The sequence below is a fragment of the Vicugna pacos genome, unplaced genomic scaffold (assembly GCF_048564905.1).
Source record: "Vicugna pacos unplaced genomic scaffold, VicPac4 scaffold_20, whole genome shotgun sequence".
NCBI lineage: Eukaryota > Metazoa > Chordata > Mammalia > Artiodactyla > Camelidae > Vicugna > Vicugna pacos.
The window spans coordinates 60,318,407-60,337,305 of record NW_027328741.1 but is presented as its reverse complement, the minus strand read 5'-3'; the positions used below and the strand labels follow the sequence as shown (position 1 = coordinate 60,337,305).

General features: G+C 39.3%; 1 protein-coding gene across 2 annotated transcripts in view; it reads left to right on the top strand.

Moving 5' to 3' along the window:
* The first annotated feature begins 245 nt into the window (after window positions 1-245).
* LOC140693775 (uncharacterized) overlaps window positions 246-18,899 on the top strand; it is a 44,860-nt gene continuing 26,206 nt past the window's right edge. The window contains exons 1-3 of one of the 2 annotated variants that reach the window (XR_012069472.1): window positions 246-439; window positions 6,475-6,674; window positions 6,978-7,104. The gene's annotated coding sequence lies outside the window, so the exon portion shown is untranslated. Of the gene's footprint in view, window positions 440-6,097; window positions 6,375-6,474; window positions 6,675-6,977 lie in introns of those variants that run through there. The other variant, XR_012069474.1, reaches the window with a different exon arrangement.

Genomic DNA, 18,899 nt, shown 5'->3' with positions numbered 1-18,899 from the left:
TAACTGAGTTAATTAACATTTAATAAATATGATGCTTTGTTGAAAAGACAGTTATAGGCAGAATATAAGTTGTGAACACTTTAAAAACGGTTTCATTACTGAAATTTCAGTAGGGGAGTTTCAGTTTATCTTATTTACGCTTCTCTTTAAAAGTAACAAAGAAACAAGACAGAAAAAGCAGAGGATGATTTCTGTTCTTCCTCTCGGCTTGCAGGTGCCCTCACCCCCAGTGGCATCCATCCAGACACCAGCACTGACACTGGCCGTGCTGAGAACTGCCTCAGCCCTGAAGACACAACTGACAAATAGAAGGGGGCCACGCCCTGTTACAGCAGGTGCTCTCACTTTGTGGGTCCTTATGTAACTGCGCGGTGTTATTCAGGATCGCCCTTTCTACACTTTGTGACGCTGCTGCGGTGTCTCCTAGTTATTTGTTTCTGTAAGTACTCGTGTATTTTTTTCTATGTGTGGTACTAGACGTCTAAAAATGCTTTTTTCAGATGAAAAATAATGTGTATTTAATATAAAAGTCTGAAAAAAGGGGCAAAAGTGTCTATCCTAGTTCCACTACTCAGAGATTATAATTAACACTTTAATATCTTTTTTGTGTTCTTTTCATCAGTGTGTATTACCTCTGTCATAAAAACCAGCGAGCAATGTGTGCCTGTATACTGTGTGGAGACCTCCATTTTCCATTCGGCTTATTACACATTTTTCTACAATATTCTATCTCCCCTGGCATGATTTTTAATGACTAGTATAGCATTCTGTCTTGTGGAGTCCTCGTCCATTTTACTTTGGACTTAAATAAACTTTTAAATTCCAAGTATACTTAACTGAAATTCTGAAAGGAGATCTGTTGTGGTACCGAAAGTCCCCTACATCCCTTCCCCTTTTTTCCTGAGAGTAAAAACTGCTGACAATGTGGAGTATATATTTCATGACCTTTATGCCTATGTCATATAAATAAACACATACATACACGTATATGAGAAATCTATGTCTATGTGTGTGTATATATGCTTTATTGAAAAATAAGGCCATACTATATGTTTTCTGCAGCTCGGTTTATTCACTCAGGTATATATCACAGACGTCCTCTCTCTCCAGACTCACCCGGTCCTTTCAGATAGAGTAGAGGGTTTTCCTGATATGCAGGTTTGGTCTCTTGTGTAAGGACACCTTTCGTGGGAGCGTACTGTGGACAAGGCCTTGGACCACGCCGAAACACCGGAACTTTAGTGCCCACAGCTCACCGTGATTTACCGCATCATTGTCTTGATGGTGGACACTTAAGTTTTCTCCATTTTCCACTGTCAGAAAGGGTGTTTGACTGGTATACTTCTTATACAAACATTCCTGTGATCTTGTATGAGTATTATTTTCGTTAAGTTTTCTGGAAATTTAGTCCTTGGATGTGACAACTACATAAATCCCAGGCTCCTTTCAAGTGAATCAAGAAATTCCTTCTCCTGTGGGGCATGAAAAGATGTAGAATAACTTATGTAACCAATTCTCTATCGCTGGATATGATTTCACTTCAGCTTTTCTTCTCACCATTGTAAACAGTGCTGTGTAAATGCTCTGATAAGTACATCTTTTTGAACTGAATTTTTCTAAATGAAACGATTCCAAAATGTGGAGTTCAGCCTGTGTGTACACACGTTTTTCAGAGTTTACATATCCATTGACATGTCATCCTCCAAAAGATCGCTCACAGTTTGTTCTCTCAAAGATGGACACTAGCTAGAATATCTTTTAAAAATATGTGCCAATATGATGAGCAAAAGTACTTTTTCATTGTTTTAATTTGCACTTGATGACCAGTGAGGTATTGAGCATTTTTCACTCATTAGCCATCTGACTTTTAAAAAGTGAATGATCTCTTTTGTCCTTTGCACACATTTAAGTGAGGCAGCTTCTTGTTGCTTTGTGACAGCTCTATGTATATTATGAACATTAACCCCTTGTCTTCATCAACATGTATCAGAGAGCTTTTCCTTGTCATATTTTGCCTTTCATTTTGTTCAGTAGGTTCATTTTTGTTGTGGCCCAAAATAATCTTAAGATTGTAAATGTCTTCTTTTTGGGTTTTATTCCTGATATTATTCTTAGAAATACTTTCTTATAATGGTATAAATTTCTTCTGTAGGTTTTTTTAATCTCTAAGATGGAGATGATGATGGTACTTGTTATAGTGAAGAGAAGTTGAATTAATATGAGCAAAGAATTATATTCGCTGTTATTAGTACTTTCTAATATTCACATCACATTCTGTAATTTTTCTTGCGGTCATTATGACTGGAATAGAATTTGTTTTTTCCAGGGGATTCTCTGATTGTCCCAAGACAATTATTGAATTCCTACTTTGCTTTTTAACTTGAAATCCCACCTGTAAAGAATACTTATGTACACTAGAGTCTCTTTTTGAGCTCATGGTTTATTTTTATCAATCTTACTTTCTTACACTAGCACTATATCTTACATATTGTAAACATTTATTTAATATCTGACAGTGCGATTTTTTGATTCTCTTTTAGATCCCAAATTTTCTTGGTTAGTATTATGACTTTATTATTCCTGAAGAATTCTAATATAATTTTTCAAGTTAAAAAAAAAAAGAAGTGCTGTCGTGGGATTTTTTTACTACTTTTGAATTATCTTTAGGAGAACGTACATTTTTACAAAACTGCTTTCCTCCATACAAAATGTTGATGTCTCTACTTTCACACCTCTTACTTTACCCCACAGTACTGTCCTGTACTTCCACCATGTACAACATGGGCATTATTTTTGAGTTTATTCCAGATTATTGTTGATGTTTTTGTTAATTATTTAAGTCAGAATTTTTTGCTATTGTATATTTTAACTGTTAAAACTGACACCTAGGAAGGCAGATTCGGTTTGTAAATACTCACTTTGTAACTTCTCATTTAAAATTGTAAGTATTAAGTACTTGTTACAGAATCCTTTCTTTTCTGTTTTTAAAAATTTGTTTCCAAGATTCTCAAAATGGTCATAGCAAAGTAGTATAGGTGGGGACAGAGATGGAGAGAGGTAGTGTGGCTCATGTACAAACTGTGAGCACTTTCATGGCTGCGTTTACGCTGGAAAAGCCGCTGAAGAGTCCAGGATAAAACGGGTGGCTTTGTATGCAGTTGAAAGCCAGCTTTCTTGCCTGGTGAAGCCTGGTGGGCGTGACAGGTAGATGATCAAGGTCGAATGGAGGTTATTGGCTGCACAGAGCGCTGTGTCTGAGAACTGGAGAATATCGCCATGGGAAATGCTTGGTGCCAGGAACAAAGCAGAGGAGCTGGGGACCCTGTGTGTTAAGGAATTTCCAGCCCTCGGAGTGGGAAGATCAGACTCTGCATTCAGATCTGAGTTTGAATTCATCTTCTTTACTTTACTTGTCCTCTGACTTTGGTCAAGCTATATACCCTCTTTCACTTCTGTTTTCTTATCTCTCAAAATAGGAGAATTACAGCCTGCTGCTAGATTGTTTGATCAGGTTAAATAATTAGTGTCTATAAGATGCCACGTACAGTCACAAGCTCAGTGAGAAATGGGCTGTCACCTGTTCTTCTGCAACTCAGTGCTTGACAAGACATGTGGGAAAGCCAGTCCCTAATTTGTGTGTGATGCAAGTAGGAACAAAATTAATGTCTTGCCTTTCCCTAGCAGTATACTTACAGCTTTGCTTCATTTACTTCTTTCCTCCTTTCCTTTCCCCTTTCCCATCCTCCACCAAAAGATCCTGAGACTCTCTCAGAATAGTAGATTCAAATTACTTTAAAGGTTGGCTCATCCTCATGAAATGATAGTAACATAAAAAAAAATCTGTGCACATCCCACAATACATTGTATTTGATTTACACACACACGTGTGCACACATACACACACACAATCAGGCTACCTTCCACTTGCAGAGGGATAAGGACCACTTTTTCTGAGTTTTCACTCACTGAGCTTGAGAACAATGTCTCTTACACAGACTTTCACCAGGCTTCGTGCATGGTGTTTTTAATTGAATTTCGGCTTGGTGGCCATAGATATAGTCTCCTAATAGAAGAGAGAAAGTGGAGACATAGACATTCCGCTGAGATATTGGTGTCATCATATTTTAGTTGGAAAGGACTTAAGACAGCATAGAGTCGTAATATTATATGGGTGAGAATCCATGATGTTGTAACTTGGACAAGAACATGGACCTTCTGCCGTCTTGTCCACAAAGGTGAAGAGGCAACTGGGCAGGGGATGGTAGGGATCCTTCTTGCTTGAGTTCCATGTTCTTGCTAGTTTTCATTGCTCAGTTGCCTTTAGTTTATGTCCATGAGGCCTCTCATGGGAAGGTCACTCTGTCCTGATAGATTGAGTTTCTTATCAGCAAAAAGCTCTGGACCCACTCATATTTCCCAGAGTTTTCTGCTGACCTGCTGACACTTTATATAATTGAGACCTAAGAAACTACTGAATATAAAATCCTTATTGTTATTGTTTGCCCTCGAGTTCCATAGGAAGGGGTGCTGTCTCAGGCTGTCTAAAGCCAGATCTGAACAAAGATAGGGTGACAGGCTGTGCTGCTGGTCCTCCACAGTTGAAGGGGATTTCCAACTTAGCTTTATATTCAAGGCAGATGAGTTCAAATCTTGCCTTTACCAGTTATTATCTTTGTGAATTTGGGGAGAAACTGTACTTTTTTGTGTCCAAATTTGTTTATCTGTAAGTAAGTTCAGTATTTATTTTAAGGTTTCTGTTTTAGAATTGAATGAGCTAATACTCTCATTTATACCTAAAATAGTGATCTCATGGTTCTATGCTGGTGCCTTGGTAGTTGATTACTAAGGGACTCCGCAGTGAGATTGGGGGTGGGGGACCCTGGATAATAGAGCTTATATTCCAGGATATGCTTGTAAAAGACTGGATGTGCAGTGGATTTTTAGTAAATATCTACTCCTTTCCTAATCTGCATTGATTGTGTATATATCTTTATACTAATATATGAACAATTTTTATTGCAATTTAAATATCTTTGTAGTATTTACAATATCTAGTTATAAAAATACGTGAAATAAAAAGATTTGAATTTATTTTCTTTTCAATAAGCAAAACAAAATAAAATAGAAAAGAAAAAAGTTTTGAAGGAGTAGAAATAATTTTATTTCTGTGGAATCAATTCCTTGTAATAGGTTTTTTGTTCATGTTGTTAAAAAGCATATAAAATTGATAGGTTGTGAAATACTGGAAATGAGGAAACAGTGGAGACATACTACCTCTAAGGCAGTCAATTTGTTACCAAGTCCAAACTCGTTCTGCTTGCTGCATGACAGGCCAATTAATCGGGAGATGAGATGTTGGAGTAAGGAAAAGAGACTTTATTTGTAAAGCTGGCAGACCCAGAAAATGGCATATTGTTATCCAGTAGAACTCTCTTCCCCAGGGCAGAATTCAGTCTCCTTTTATACTAAAAAGTGGCGGGGATGTGGCTGGTTGTTGCAAACTTCTTGCTGTATGAATTGTTTGTCCTTGAAATCCTTTGTTCCTGCAGCTGTCCATGTGGGTCAAATTATGGTGCCCCTGTAAAACCTCCAAAAAAAAGAAAGGTTATTCACTATTTTACAACTTGCCATCTATACATAAGTGTAGAAGAGCAAATATCCTTAAAGATCAGAGCCCGGAGAATAGACCCTCCTGGATATTTCAGGCTAAAGGCAACTTTCTTTTACAAAAGGTGCAGAGATAGCAAGTCTGAGCCTAGAAAACAAGGTACAGGATTAAAGCCAAATGAACACATCTAACATGGAGTGAAATTTGTTCTTTCTATTACAATTTCTTTTTCTCCCTCATAAATAATTTTAGTAAGAAACATGAGCAATTTTTTTATTTTTGCTTCTTAATAAAGGACTACAACTACAATTTAGTGAGCAGGGATGCTGTGCGTGCCTTGGTGTCACAGCAAACTCTTGTTGGTGGTGCAACATGCCTGATGCCCCGTGAGTGTTGGTGAGGGTCCCCCTAACCAGGGGCTCTATTCAGGAACCACCATATGCGCGTTGACCTCTGGCACCTCTTTTTCAGCTGCAGGAAATTTTTTCAGATTCTATGATAGAAAAATCACTCCAGCTAGGGATAATCAGGGAATAAAGGAAGAGGAAAAGGGCTTGAAGTAGAGTAGAAGAGAAAGACAGAAGCTCAGGGAGCCTGGGGGCTTGGCAGCGCTGCCTCGGGAGAGAGAGGAGCAGAGGTGTGGATGGGACCGGCTACGGAACCAGCTCCTGCAGCTTTCCCTGCACCCAAGCCACACAGCTTTTAATAGGGCCCAGGACTCTCTCCTGGCTGGATGTCACCCTGGGCAGAACCTTGAGAATCGAAGGTAAGGGGTGGGCAGCACTCACCTAGGGGGTCACTGAGGACTTTGGTCAAGTCCACATTGACTTTTCCAGTCAAGTGCCTTCACCTGTTCTTTATCTCAGGATCTGAGAAGCAGGAGCAAGGAACTCAGGGAGAGATCCAGGAAGATATCTGACTGTGTTAAGAGACGACAGTCACAGTGACACTGGGAGCGAAGACACTTGCAGCAAAGTAAAATAACTTCACAACTATTGCATCAGAGCTGCATGTGTGAGAGAGCCTAAGCCTGTCTCAGAGTGCAGGGGACAAGCGGAATGGAATGGTAAAATTAACACTGACAATTGAAATTTTGTTAAATAGCCTGCTACTTTTAATTTTATCACTTCAATGTATGCAGGTGTATTTCTATGAGCATTTATAGGTTCACACAACCCCACCAGCCCCTCTTGCCCCCATGGGGGATGGGATTTCTCAAGCACAGTGCCCCTCCTGCTTGCTTGGGCCACGCTGCGGGTCCTCACCTGGGGCCAGACTGCTACAGTACACTGAGTCCCCGAGGCACGGCCTGGGATACATGACAGGAACAACTGTGCTCTTGGCTGAGGGCCTCCATTTCCCCCTGCAGTGTAAGAATGCCGGTGACTCAGTTAGAAGCATGCATCCAAGCCGTCCTTCCGTGTCATCACCATCTAGAAGCGGTGCCTGAATCTTCTGAATTTCTGCAGAATGTGGTTTACAATCACCTTGAAGAAGTGAGTGTGTGTCCTCTTTCAAGTGGAGGAGTTACTGCCGTTTTCCTGGAACTTACTCATCACTAGTCCATCTGATTTTTCTGTGCTAGGATTCAGTATGGCCTGCTAATAACTCTGCAGTCAGATCTAGAAACCCTGATGAAGAGGATTATTTATTTTCTTTCTTTATATGATAGTATTTTACTTTCAAATTTCTGAGTTTTCAGTTCTTGGAGGAATTTTTTCGGGGGTTGGAGAAACAACTTTGCTCTTACCATCTTTGTGACCTGTTGCTATATGCGTCTCACCTGTCTTCTGTCACTTGTGAGGCGGTTCTATTTTTGACCCTGTCCGGGTTGTTCATATTTTAAAACATAAAATCTGTAAAAGTACAGTCCCTTTTACTCCGAAGACATTCCACAAATACTCCTTTAATCTGGGTATGGTTTTAAGAAGACACAATAATTAGAATATATACTTGCAGGTTGCCAGTGCAAAATCCCCAAATTAATAGTCAAGCTCAACATCTAAAATCTTTCTAATCTACCATGGATTTGTATGGATAAGTGAAGTAGTTTGCTAAGAACTCAATCCTCCCAAGCTGATGCTCTGCCAGATGGTGGAGCCGAGGGACGAGGGTGTGTCCTGCCCTTCCTGAGCTGACAGTTTCATGGCAAAGACCTTCACCAGGTGAAGAAATTGAAGTTTCTTCTAAGAACAGTGGGTCTGAAATGAGTCCAAAAGCGTGGGAGAGACACAATCACATTTGTCTCAAGTAGGGGAGAGTGGCTGTGGGGCCACTTGGGAGACTCATGAGTCCAGGTTGGCAGTGTTGTTGGCTTCCACTTGAGCGGTGGGACGGTCAGTGGGTAAAAGCGAACAGATTGAAGGCATGTTTAGATGGTAAAGAGGAAAGGATCAATGATTTCTGTGAAGGTAGGATGGAGTAAGGCCCAGGTTTCTGGGTGGATTTATGAGTTAAATAATGGTCCTGCTGTGTTCTGAGGAGGGAAAGCAGCAGAGGGAGTTCTGGGGGAAAACTGATGAGTTCAGCTGTGGGTAAAGTGAAAGGCTGTTAGATGTGTGGTCTGGGAGCTCTGGTGAGAGCCAGTAGTGAGTAGGGGGCGGGGAGAGAGACTTTCAAATCATTTTGTCTTGTGAAAATACATACAAGAATGAGTAATGACACAACCCCTGTATATTCTGGATTTAAAACCCAGTAACATTTTGCTATATTGACTGCAGGGGTTCTTAATTTTTTAATAGAAATAAAATAAATAGAAACAAAATAGTGGAGTTAATGAATATCTTAGAGTTGATGTGTGTCCTTGTATGTATTTTCATACCTCATCTGTTTATAAACATAATCTACAAAAAGTTAACTTGCTTAGCATTAGAGTTAAACAGAGGGACGTGACACACTCTGTTGGTGATTCAAGGTGATTTCTTGGGCAAATTATGTAGCCTCTCTGTGCCTTAGTTGCATCTTCTGTGACTGCCCCCATGCCCCTCATCACAGCTGATTTCCTAGACTAGAAGTTGGGAGGGAGGCTGCTGAAGGGAGTAAGAGGTGGCAACTGCTAGGGTCACTGAAGAGAGAGACAAAAACAGATTAAAGCCGAGAAACTGAGTGCTAATACCCTCAAAGGAGAAAGAATCCCTTAGTTTTTTGAGTCACTTAGCCTAAGAGAAAGAAAATCATGTGGATCCAAAGCTCTTGAGCATATGAGTATTGTGGGTGGGAGGGTTTCATCAGAAAAGGGTTGAGAAAAGGCCTTTTGGTTTCCCTTTACGTTTCCAGTAAGGATGAGGTGCAGAAGAAAAACCACCCGTTTCACAGTTGAAGGTGCTGTTTTGTGCGAAACTGACCGAAGGTTGGAAACCATTCATCAGTGGTGCTGGCAAAAGAAGAGACTTCTGGATTGGGTGGGGCACTTGCTGTGACTTCCAGGTGACCTGCTGGCTGGGGGCTGTGAGGCGGGCAGTAGGTTTGCAGTGTGACCTGGGTATAATCCCTGGCATTGAGGCTGCTGATCTGACTAGCAGAGCTGGGCAGACACCGTCCTAACGGGGCTGCTCGGGATGAGGCCTGGGACACCTGCCATGCTGAGGGCGAGAGGAGAGCTCCCCTGAGGTTGTGTCCCTGTGAAGATTAGAAACGTCCTCCTGCAGGGGAGGAAGAGCCTCTGAGCAGCGGGCCGGATGCACAGGCAAGACCAGCCTGAGCACGGAGATTTCAGGAAGCCGGAATTCATACAGGCCCGAACAGCCTTGTTCCTGAGAAACTGGAGGGAAAAGATGCTGCAAATGCAGGCTAAGTTCAGACACTATTGTGTGTCATGAGTGATAGGAAAAGACTGTTCAGGCAGCCACGAGAGAACGCTGTGGTTGTCCCAGTTGGGCGTCACACAGGAGGGAGGAGCAGAGTTATATACTTTGCCACTTATTAGCTGTGTGACTTTGAGCAATATCACCCCACTTCTCTCTATATATATCTACATCTGTAAAGAGACACAGTGACAAGCTCGTGTCATCAGAATGCTTTGTTTAGCTCTGATCCCCTTTGTCCAGTCCTGTCAGTGCTGCCCTGCAAGGTTCTGCAGCGGCTGCTCTTGCCCTGTGATGGGAGGGCATAAAAGGGCATTGTAGCACCCGAGGGCAGAAAGGGGTTGCTTTAAAAGCAGACATGTAGCCTCCTGCAGCTGCAGACCTGCAGGCAGTTTGGTTCATGGTCGTGGAGAGGACTTTGGAGGCCTTAGCGTCGTCTTAAGACTTGTTTTCCCTTGGGGACCTGATTTGCCTTTGCAGATTAATGTTGAAGATTTGGGCTTCTGGCAAAGCTGTTTTCAGAGATGGGTATATACGTAAAATATCATATAAAATAAAATGATTTATTTAACGTGAGCGACTTTGCAGCTGTTGGGAAGAGCTTTGTTGGCCTGGTCTCCACGGAGGACACCAAGGGTCAGCAGAGCGTGCGGGAGGGAAGGCAGCCTGCAGTGCTTCTGCGGGGGGTTCTCCCCAGCATGGTGCTCTGCTGAGTTGACTCTTCTCTGAGTTTGGTTGCCAGAGGAGCAGACAGCAAAGTAATGAGTTCTGGAGGGATTGTATAATGACAGGAAGAAATAGGAACCTGGAGATTTTCTGGACTAAAACACGCTTTTGGTTCCTGATTCAGTGTGTTCCATTACAGAATTGATGAGTTGTGTCTATTCTGGGACTTCATTGAAATAAACGTTCACCCTAAATGTTAAGGGATTTGGTTTATTTGGCTGGAGGACTCGAGCCGGGATGACAGCCTCTCAGATCACTCTGAGGGACTGCTCCCAAGAGGTAGGGGAGGAGCTAGGATAAATAGAATCTTTACAACAAAGATCAGGTAATTGGAACAATAAAATATTGCTTGTTATCTAAAGAAAACCAGATATCTCAAGTTCAAGTATTTACTGCTTTTCTATGTATGGTGGGAAGCAAACATTTGGGTCATTGAATTCATTCCTTTGGCAAGCCCCTGGCTATCTAGGGCCAGTATCCTGTCCTTTCTTACTCTGAGTCTGCTCAGAGGGCACCACTGTGAGTGGCTGAGAGGCCGGGCTGTAGGCATGTACTCGCTGGGGTATGGCAGCAGCCGCTGATGACTCGGATTCAGCATTCTTTGTTTACTGTCATGGTTGCAGTATTTTCATGCACATTGTAGTATTTTCATTCACAGTGTTCCCCCTTGGTCCTAAATTCGACCAATATTTTGAGAGAAATTTCATGACCAATTTTGTCCCACATTGCTAGGATGGCTCATTCCTAGTTCAGGTGAAGAATCTTCTGAGTTGCCATTCAAGGTGTTAGTATTTTTTATCAGGCCCTGTTGATACTAAAAGTTCTCTGGATCACCTGTCTTACTACTCTATTATGATCCAGGAAGTGTTTAACCTTCTTTGCTCATTCCCATAAATAGAATCACACTATTATATTTATTTTATTCAGGGTTATAAATTTTATCTGTTTCTTCAAGATGTTTAGCCATCATCAATCTTGTGGGCCTAGTTACACATTGGGAAATGTAATAGACAACAATTTTATAAAATAGACAGGATATAAGTAATACAGCTAGTAAGGTTAATAAAGTCACGAGTAAGAATTTAATAGTCGAGAAGTTGTATTTTTGGGTTAAAATTTTGCTTGTGTTTCTGAGTTTGATCCTATGAAGAAGTTCATATTTATGGTCAGGGTCAGAGCAGGTATTAATTGGCCAGTTGAAATCTCCCACCTTGTAAGATCAACAGTGGCCTAAACAGAACTATAATTTCTTTTTAGAATAATGTTTCTGAGGGCTACCTAGTTAGAGCCTTGGAGTAGGGAAACCCACCAAGGTAACACAGAAGTACTAGACATAGGTAATTTATCATAAACTTAACAATTGGAGTAGTTCATAATCAAAGGTTGGAGAAATTATCAAAGTAATTGGTATACAGTCCTGGTCCGGTGTCTTGGGTCAGCAGTCTAGCTCAGATGTCGTCTTCTTCTCATCCTGGTATGGAAGCTTTTTCTCCATTTGGGCATTGTTTTAAGGTGAGCAGCGCTCTATAGGCCAGTGCATTGCAGGGGCTGTTTCAGATAGGAAATGAATCCGAGACTCCGTTTCCTTCAGCTTTGGTGTGTATGGTCTAGTTAAGAGTATCTGAAAAAGGGTCTTTCCACTCAGGTTGGAGACAGTTCTTTAAGTCATGCCTGTTGCAGTATGTATAATCCCCTGGCTGCAGGTCATGGGGCATTGGAATTTTACCCAAGGATAGATTACTGAGCTTCAGAATCAAACCTAGAGTATTCTTTTCATAATTCAATTAAACTGTACAGCAGTGTGACATAACAGCAAGGAATGATCTGGGAAGTGTCTTAGTAAATATGGACCTCAATTAACAAAACTAGAATTTAATATCGACTAAAATATAATTTTTTTCTCTCTAAAGTTACCCTCAGTTTTCTCAAATATAGCCAAATCAAGATTAATTTCTTTACAAATTAAATCTGATTATTTGATCATATAGGCTTTTTAAATTGACTGTGTTGGAAGTTTTAATACGGAGTCTCAGGGTAGAATGTTAATAAGGTTTTCTAAGGGCAAGAAAGCCACGTCAAGGCTTTTCATGGATTTTTGCCTTACAGATTTAGGTAAATTCTTTTCTCTTTAAAATCCTTAAAATACCTTTATACTCCTATATCTCTTAGGAGATGATCTCCCTAATTTGTCTGATAGAGCCACTGGGGACCTAAGTATTTTTAGTCTTTTGAGGGATCAGATAGAGAGAAAAGATAACTGTTCCAAGTCTGTATACATAGTTATAATTTATCAAATTGCTGTGAACCATAACTAGCTTAAGGAGAAGAGATTCTTTATGTCTGGGAAACAGGTTAAAAGGCAGTAGTATTTCAAACAATATCAAAAATTATAACCATATTCAGCTGGTTAATCAGTCCCATGTAACTAATTCTTTTAATGAGAGTTTTCATTAGAACTTTAAAATGTCTTACCCAGTTTAGTTCAGTGCTGTAGTTTGAAATTTATTAGAAATCAGTAAATCTCCTTGAAGAGAAAGCATTTTGCAAAACCATCAGAAGAAAACAATTAACTGTCTATAAATGACAAAAGATTTAAAAGCATGGTTAAACACCGTTACACTATAATCAATAAAGAAACCTGTTCACTATACCCATAATTATCACTGGTAACATTTCAGATAAACCAGAATTTTAGGGAGTCCATATAATTTCTACAATACCTATATTAATAATATTTCTCATTCAATATAACCTTAGAAGTTTTATGATTCATTTGACAATTCCATGTTATTTAAAATGCCAAATGAAACTTTATAGTTAAAAATCTCTCTTTGGGATGTTTCAGGGGCCTTCTGTAGCATCCCAAACTTAACTGGAGATTTAAAGAATTTTAATTAATTAAATTAATTTTTATTTAATTAATTAGAATTTTATATTCAGGGAGCTTTTTGAAAGATTTCAGAACACTTGATCAGATAAACATATAGATCACTGTAATGTAGTACTAATTCATTAACAAGAAAATATGTCAAATGTAAAGGCAGAACAGATCAGCTAAGTAGTATAAGAAGTTTTACAATCTGTTACTGAAGGTGGATTAATATTTTAAGAAAATTTTTTCCTCTTAACAGAGAGAAAACCAAATCTAATCTTGTTCCAGCTAACTTCTAAGATTCATTTACGTTGCCCAATTTGATTCTAAACTTAGCCAATTCTGACCACGTACAAAACTTTCCTCAGGGTTCCTTTTCCACAAGCCTTCCACAGCTTTCTATACTTATATTAGTGTGTCCCTTATTTTGTCTTCCATTCAGAGGTAACCAGCTTCAGGAGAAAGTCACTATTTTTCATTAACAAAGTATTATTCCATTCTTACATCTTCCTTTACGCATTTATATTACTTTCCTAGGATACTGAGATCATTCCCTTACTAATAGAGACTATTTCTGTGTGATACCAACCATTTATTAATATTTCTAAACACCTTTAGTTTCACTGTAAGAGGAAGTTAAATGTTAAGTAATTCATATTTCAATCTTATTTTATCTGAAAATGGCATAGATATTTAATAAAATCTTGTCATTTAACTTAATTTAGCACAACTCTAGAATTTAAAGATATCAAACATTTAGAGATTATTTTAAGCATACATTTTAAAAATATATTTTAAATATTTACCCAAAGCTCTCATCTCATTTGCATTTAATTTACTTAAAATTTTACCACAGCACATTACTGTTATTTTTTTTTTGACAAATCTGCAACAGATATAACAGGATCTTATTTGACTTTCATTAAACCTAGGTACAGTAAAGGTATTATAGTTAAGATGGATGATTTTAAAGATGTCTACATTTATTAGAACATACTTAAACTAAACAATATCAAATATTACCTTAATATTGAATATTTTCCAATTCACATGACACTGAAAGTCAATTTGTTAAGTTTTTATTTTAAAAATACTTAATTTTTAAGCTCTTATATTTTTACATCAATTAAGCAGAGCTCTTTGACTTCGAAATTTTTTTTTTTAGCAGTAGAAATATCTCACTTCTATAATCTGTATGCAGGCTTATAAACAGACAAAAGCTAGAGATCTCATAGCTTCACTTTAAAACTTACTTATATTTATAATAATAGTTGGAGTAAGCTGAATTTGCTTGCTCAAATCACTAAGGCTTACTATTTATGAAACAGATAATTAAGATTTCCTCACAAAGTCTGAAGGACCCGTCAGAGTTCTGAGTTCTAAAATGCCAAAAATTTCATGGCCTCAAGTTTTATTTCGTTGAGCTAATTAGGCTCAGTCCTAGGTCACTGTTTGTTGTATTTATATTTCTGATCTGCAAGACAAAGACACTCTCTTCCAGGTCCCCAGATAAATGCTCTGTCACCCAGACCCAATTTTATCTCCTTAATTGGCATTTTTGTATCAGTGAGAAGAGCTGTAAACAAAGAATTCCATGTTTTAAAACTAAGGTTTTCTTTATTTTGTCTTCCAAAGCTTGCATAAGACATTTATTAAGGTCTCTTTTCCTTGAGTTATAAGTTAAACCCAGGGTAAACCTATATTTTTTTTTTAGCTACTCAAATTACTTTTTAGATTTACGTTATATTGGACGTCTCAAGTAACTATATTGGTTTCCTTTAATTTGTTCAATTAATATTTTCAGAGGGATAGACATGTGCCCAGCCTTATAATACCAAGAAGGGGAAGCGTTTTTCCACTGAAACATATCTATCCCACAACATAAGCAAAAGGTTTATATAAAGACCATCTAAATATACCAATTTCACAAACTTTTATCTCAATTTTATTAAATCTTATACCTTTAATTTTTATATTTATTAAGTTTAATCAATAATTCTTATTTCTAGAAGGAGTGACAGAAACCTTTTTTTTGTGGGTGTACATTGTATATAATTTTATAGAAGTCTCTAGGATGCCCAAGTTTCAGCCAAAGAGCTTAGGCCCTTCTCGATTTTTAATTTCATTAATTGGTCTGTTGTCCCAATCCTTGATCAAGTATTTCAGTCTACATATAAATATATTTTAAACTGTGGTAAATAAAACGGACTTGTTTGAACTTTAATGTTGGGGGGGAGTAGGTGAACTCTTTGGCCCTTTTTTTTTAACTTTACGTAGTGTAGTATCAAAACCCTGTATGTAAATCCGAAAATGTCCATTTTATTGATCTCATTCAAAATAACCATATAAAAATATTTATCCTTTTGGGATAAGCCACTTATCTGTTTTTTTGACATTTTTACAATCCTTTTTCCAGTTATTCAACCTAATTAACATTAATTATACTAAGTTTTTATTAGCATCTCTAGAAACATTTATCAGAAAGGAAAAACAAAAATGTAGCTTTTCAAACCAGTTATATTTTTATATCTGAGTTCTTAGGTTAACCATTAGATATATTTTTCTGCATTTAAACTTTATTTTAATAGGTACCAATAAAACAGCCGTTTATAATGAGATCTCTTTAAACTTTCACCAATTAAAAAGTTTTTCCAAATTAAAAAATCCATCATATGGCCATCAATTTATATATATATAAATAAATATATATATATATATATATATATATATATATATATATATATATAGTGATTTTAAACCAATAAGATGAAGAGGCCCTTCCACATGAGAGTCGGGGTGTTGCCTAAATAAAATTCAAAGGTTTACTCTCCAAAAGCTTAAAGCCTTCGTGGTCCAGGCTGATGCAACAAAGTTTAAGATGGCAAAATATCTGAAAATTGGTACAATCAAAGAATTGCTTAGAATCCCAATTTATTTGCGTGGCCACCGTATGTACACAATACTTGAACTTTTGTATGGCAGAGTCCAAGGTTTCCTTTAAAAACTAAACTAAACATATATATACTTACATGCACACACTTAAAACATCCAGAGAAAGATAAAACGTTTACATTTCAAGGACACAGGAAGAGAAATCCAAGTTCCCACTAAAGGGGATTTTGTTTTTATAAGTTCAGAATGCCAAAAAATGTTTTTATCAGGCCTGGTTATTTCCAGAGTGAGTTTTTTTTTTTCTTATTCCCGATTAATGTTGTAAGTTTTGTATGTACATAAATCTGGCTGGGGTTTTACTTGGAGACTGGCAATCTGTCATTTCTTTTTCTTTTCTTTTCTGTTCTTTATTTTTTTTTTGAAAGTTCTATTCCCCATTGTAAGGTCGGGTTCTCAGAATAAATTTGCTAGTAAGATTTCCCAGAGGGACAACTCTGTGGCATGAAGTCTTTGTGTCTACCACTCCTGGAAGATTCCCTGTCACCCGAGAATGCTGTTACCAGCCAGGAGGATGGTCCAAAATTTGGAGTTGAAAGTTTCCTCATAAGAGTTTTACTTTTATCCTGAAAAATTCAATGGAGGTAACCAAATTGAGGAAAACATTAGACCAGCCTCTTACCTAACCACTCAGTCCTGAACCCAGTGTCTTTCAACTTGGACCCACTCGGGATGTCTCCACTGGGTGGGTAATTCACCTCAGTTTCTTTCAACTGGAGGGCCACGTACCTGGATACACCGCCAGATAAAACTTAGGATCATCAACCAATATGTGAGATCTGAGAACCAGGAGAGACTCAGCCAAATTCATCTGGACCCCCCGAGGAGGCGGATGAGCACAAAGGGCCACTGCTGGTACCAAGGCTCCGGTTACTTGGAGAGTTCAGGTGGAGAGAAATCTGCTGTGGTGCTTCATGGTGTCCAAAACTGTTGACTGAAATAAACGTGCAGCCTAAAAGTTAAGAGTTATGTTTCATTTGGCGGGAGGACTCGAGCCAGGATGACCGTCTCTCAGAACTCTCTGAGGGACTGCTCCCAAGAGGTTGAGGAAGAGCTAGGATATATAGGAGCTTTACAACAAAGACCAGGTTGTTGGAACAATAAAAGATTACCTGTTATCTAAAGAAAGCCAGGTATCTCAAGTTCAAGAATTTAGTGATTTTGTATGAATGGGAGGAAGCAAATATTAGGACTCACTGAATTCATTTTTTAGACAAGCACCTAGCTATCTCGGGCCAGTAGCCCGTCCTTTCTTATTCTGAGTCTGCTCAGAGGGCACCATTGTGAGTTGCTGCAGTGGCTGGGCTGCAAGCCTGTCCTCGCCGGGGAGTGGCGGAAGCCTTTAATGACTTGGTATCAGTATTCTTTGTTTACTGACATGGTTGCAGTATTCTCATTCACATTGTAGTATTTTCGTTCACAGACCGAATATGGATAATCTGCAAACTTGGAAAGCAACCGAGATGGAATTACTGCAGATACCTTCTGCTTTAATAAGCCGTGTGCAAACATAAACACGGAGGAAGCATACACTTGGATTTGGAGGTGTAGGAAAGGGATCCTGCACATTGCAGGAGAACGCAATGCAGAATTCCTTAAGTCCAACTTTCTTTACTGTAGTGGTTTCTGAGAACAGTTTATGGTAATTAAACAACATTGACAAACGGTGGCACACATTGCTTTTAAGAGATGGCCGGCTGCAAACTTTTATATTGGACAGGTGGAATTCATAGGCAAGTGGTCAGGTGGATGGGAGAGAGATGGAGCCAAGGCCTGGGCCCAGATTCCGGTTTAAATTGCCATTTCTTCACCATAGGGCCTTGGAATAGAATGCATACTCTCAACCTGTTGGTGAATCTGTGAAATGGGCATGATAATATTCATTTCTTCCTGGGATTGTTGTAAGATCTAAAGAGTATTATAGCACACATGAAGCATTTAACACCCTGGCACTTAGCAGTGTTCACTGTGTGGGGCCGCCCCGCTTAGCGTGCGTCAGAGCCGTAAAGGCAGCATTTGTCTGTTGAGGATGCACTTGTAGCCCCTTGGCTAGGTTGTGAATTTGTTGATTTCCTTTAATACTTGTAACTCTGTGTGACATGGGCAGTTATTTTCATGGACAGATGAGGAATCTCAGGGTAAAGAAGACTGTGTAATTTGCCCAAGGTCAGACCATAATTTTGGGTGCAGGGGCCTCAGTTCAGCATGGGCCCCTGGGCCTTCTGCTCTCTCCGTTCAGCACCAGAGCCAGATATGGAGTTGGCTGTTTCCCTGCCCAGAATATCCGGCAGGACCCAAGACACACCTGGCCCTGTGCTGCTTGAGCAAAAACTCCGGAGGAGAGGGAGTTACAAAAGGGATAAACATAAAAACAGACGACAGCAAACTGTGATCAGCTCTGAGAAGGAAAGGAACACGTCTCGCCGTGCAGAGCTGGGAGCTTTCCCGTCTGGGCTGCTCTGGGGGTGTTCATCTCAGCTAAACAAGTTCTGCTGTTGCAGCAAGGCAGGAAGGCAGGGCGCATGTGGGCAGGTAGACAGGACCTCGTTGATCTTACTCATTCCCCATTAAGCGGCAGCTTTCACGGGCACTTACCTAGTAAACATTGGCCATAATCTTCACGCAATTTGCTTGGTAGTTTTATTGACCCCAGCTTTGAGATGAGGTCATTGAAGCTGGGGAGTTTGTTGCATGCCCGTGATTACCTTGCAAATACCCCCACTGGTCTTTCAACCTAGACTGGTGTGGCTGTCATGCCCCATCCCTGTGAATGGCATCGTGTAGCTTCTCCCAAGTGGCCCAAATGACTGACATTGATATGCTTAATTCGTAGGAAATGGTATGTGGCAATAAGAGAAAAAGATAGTAAGAAATTGTTTGGAAAACAAGAAAAAAGCCTATTCTTCCCCAGCTGGGGGAGCGTAACCTGTATCACCCACCC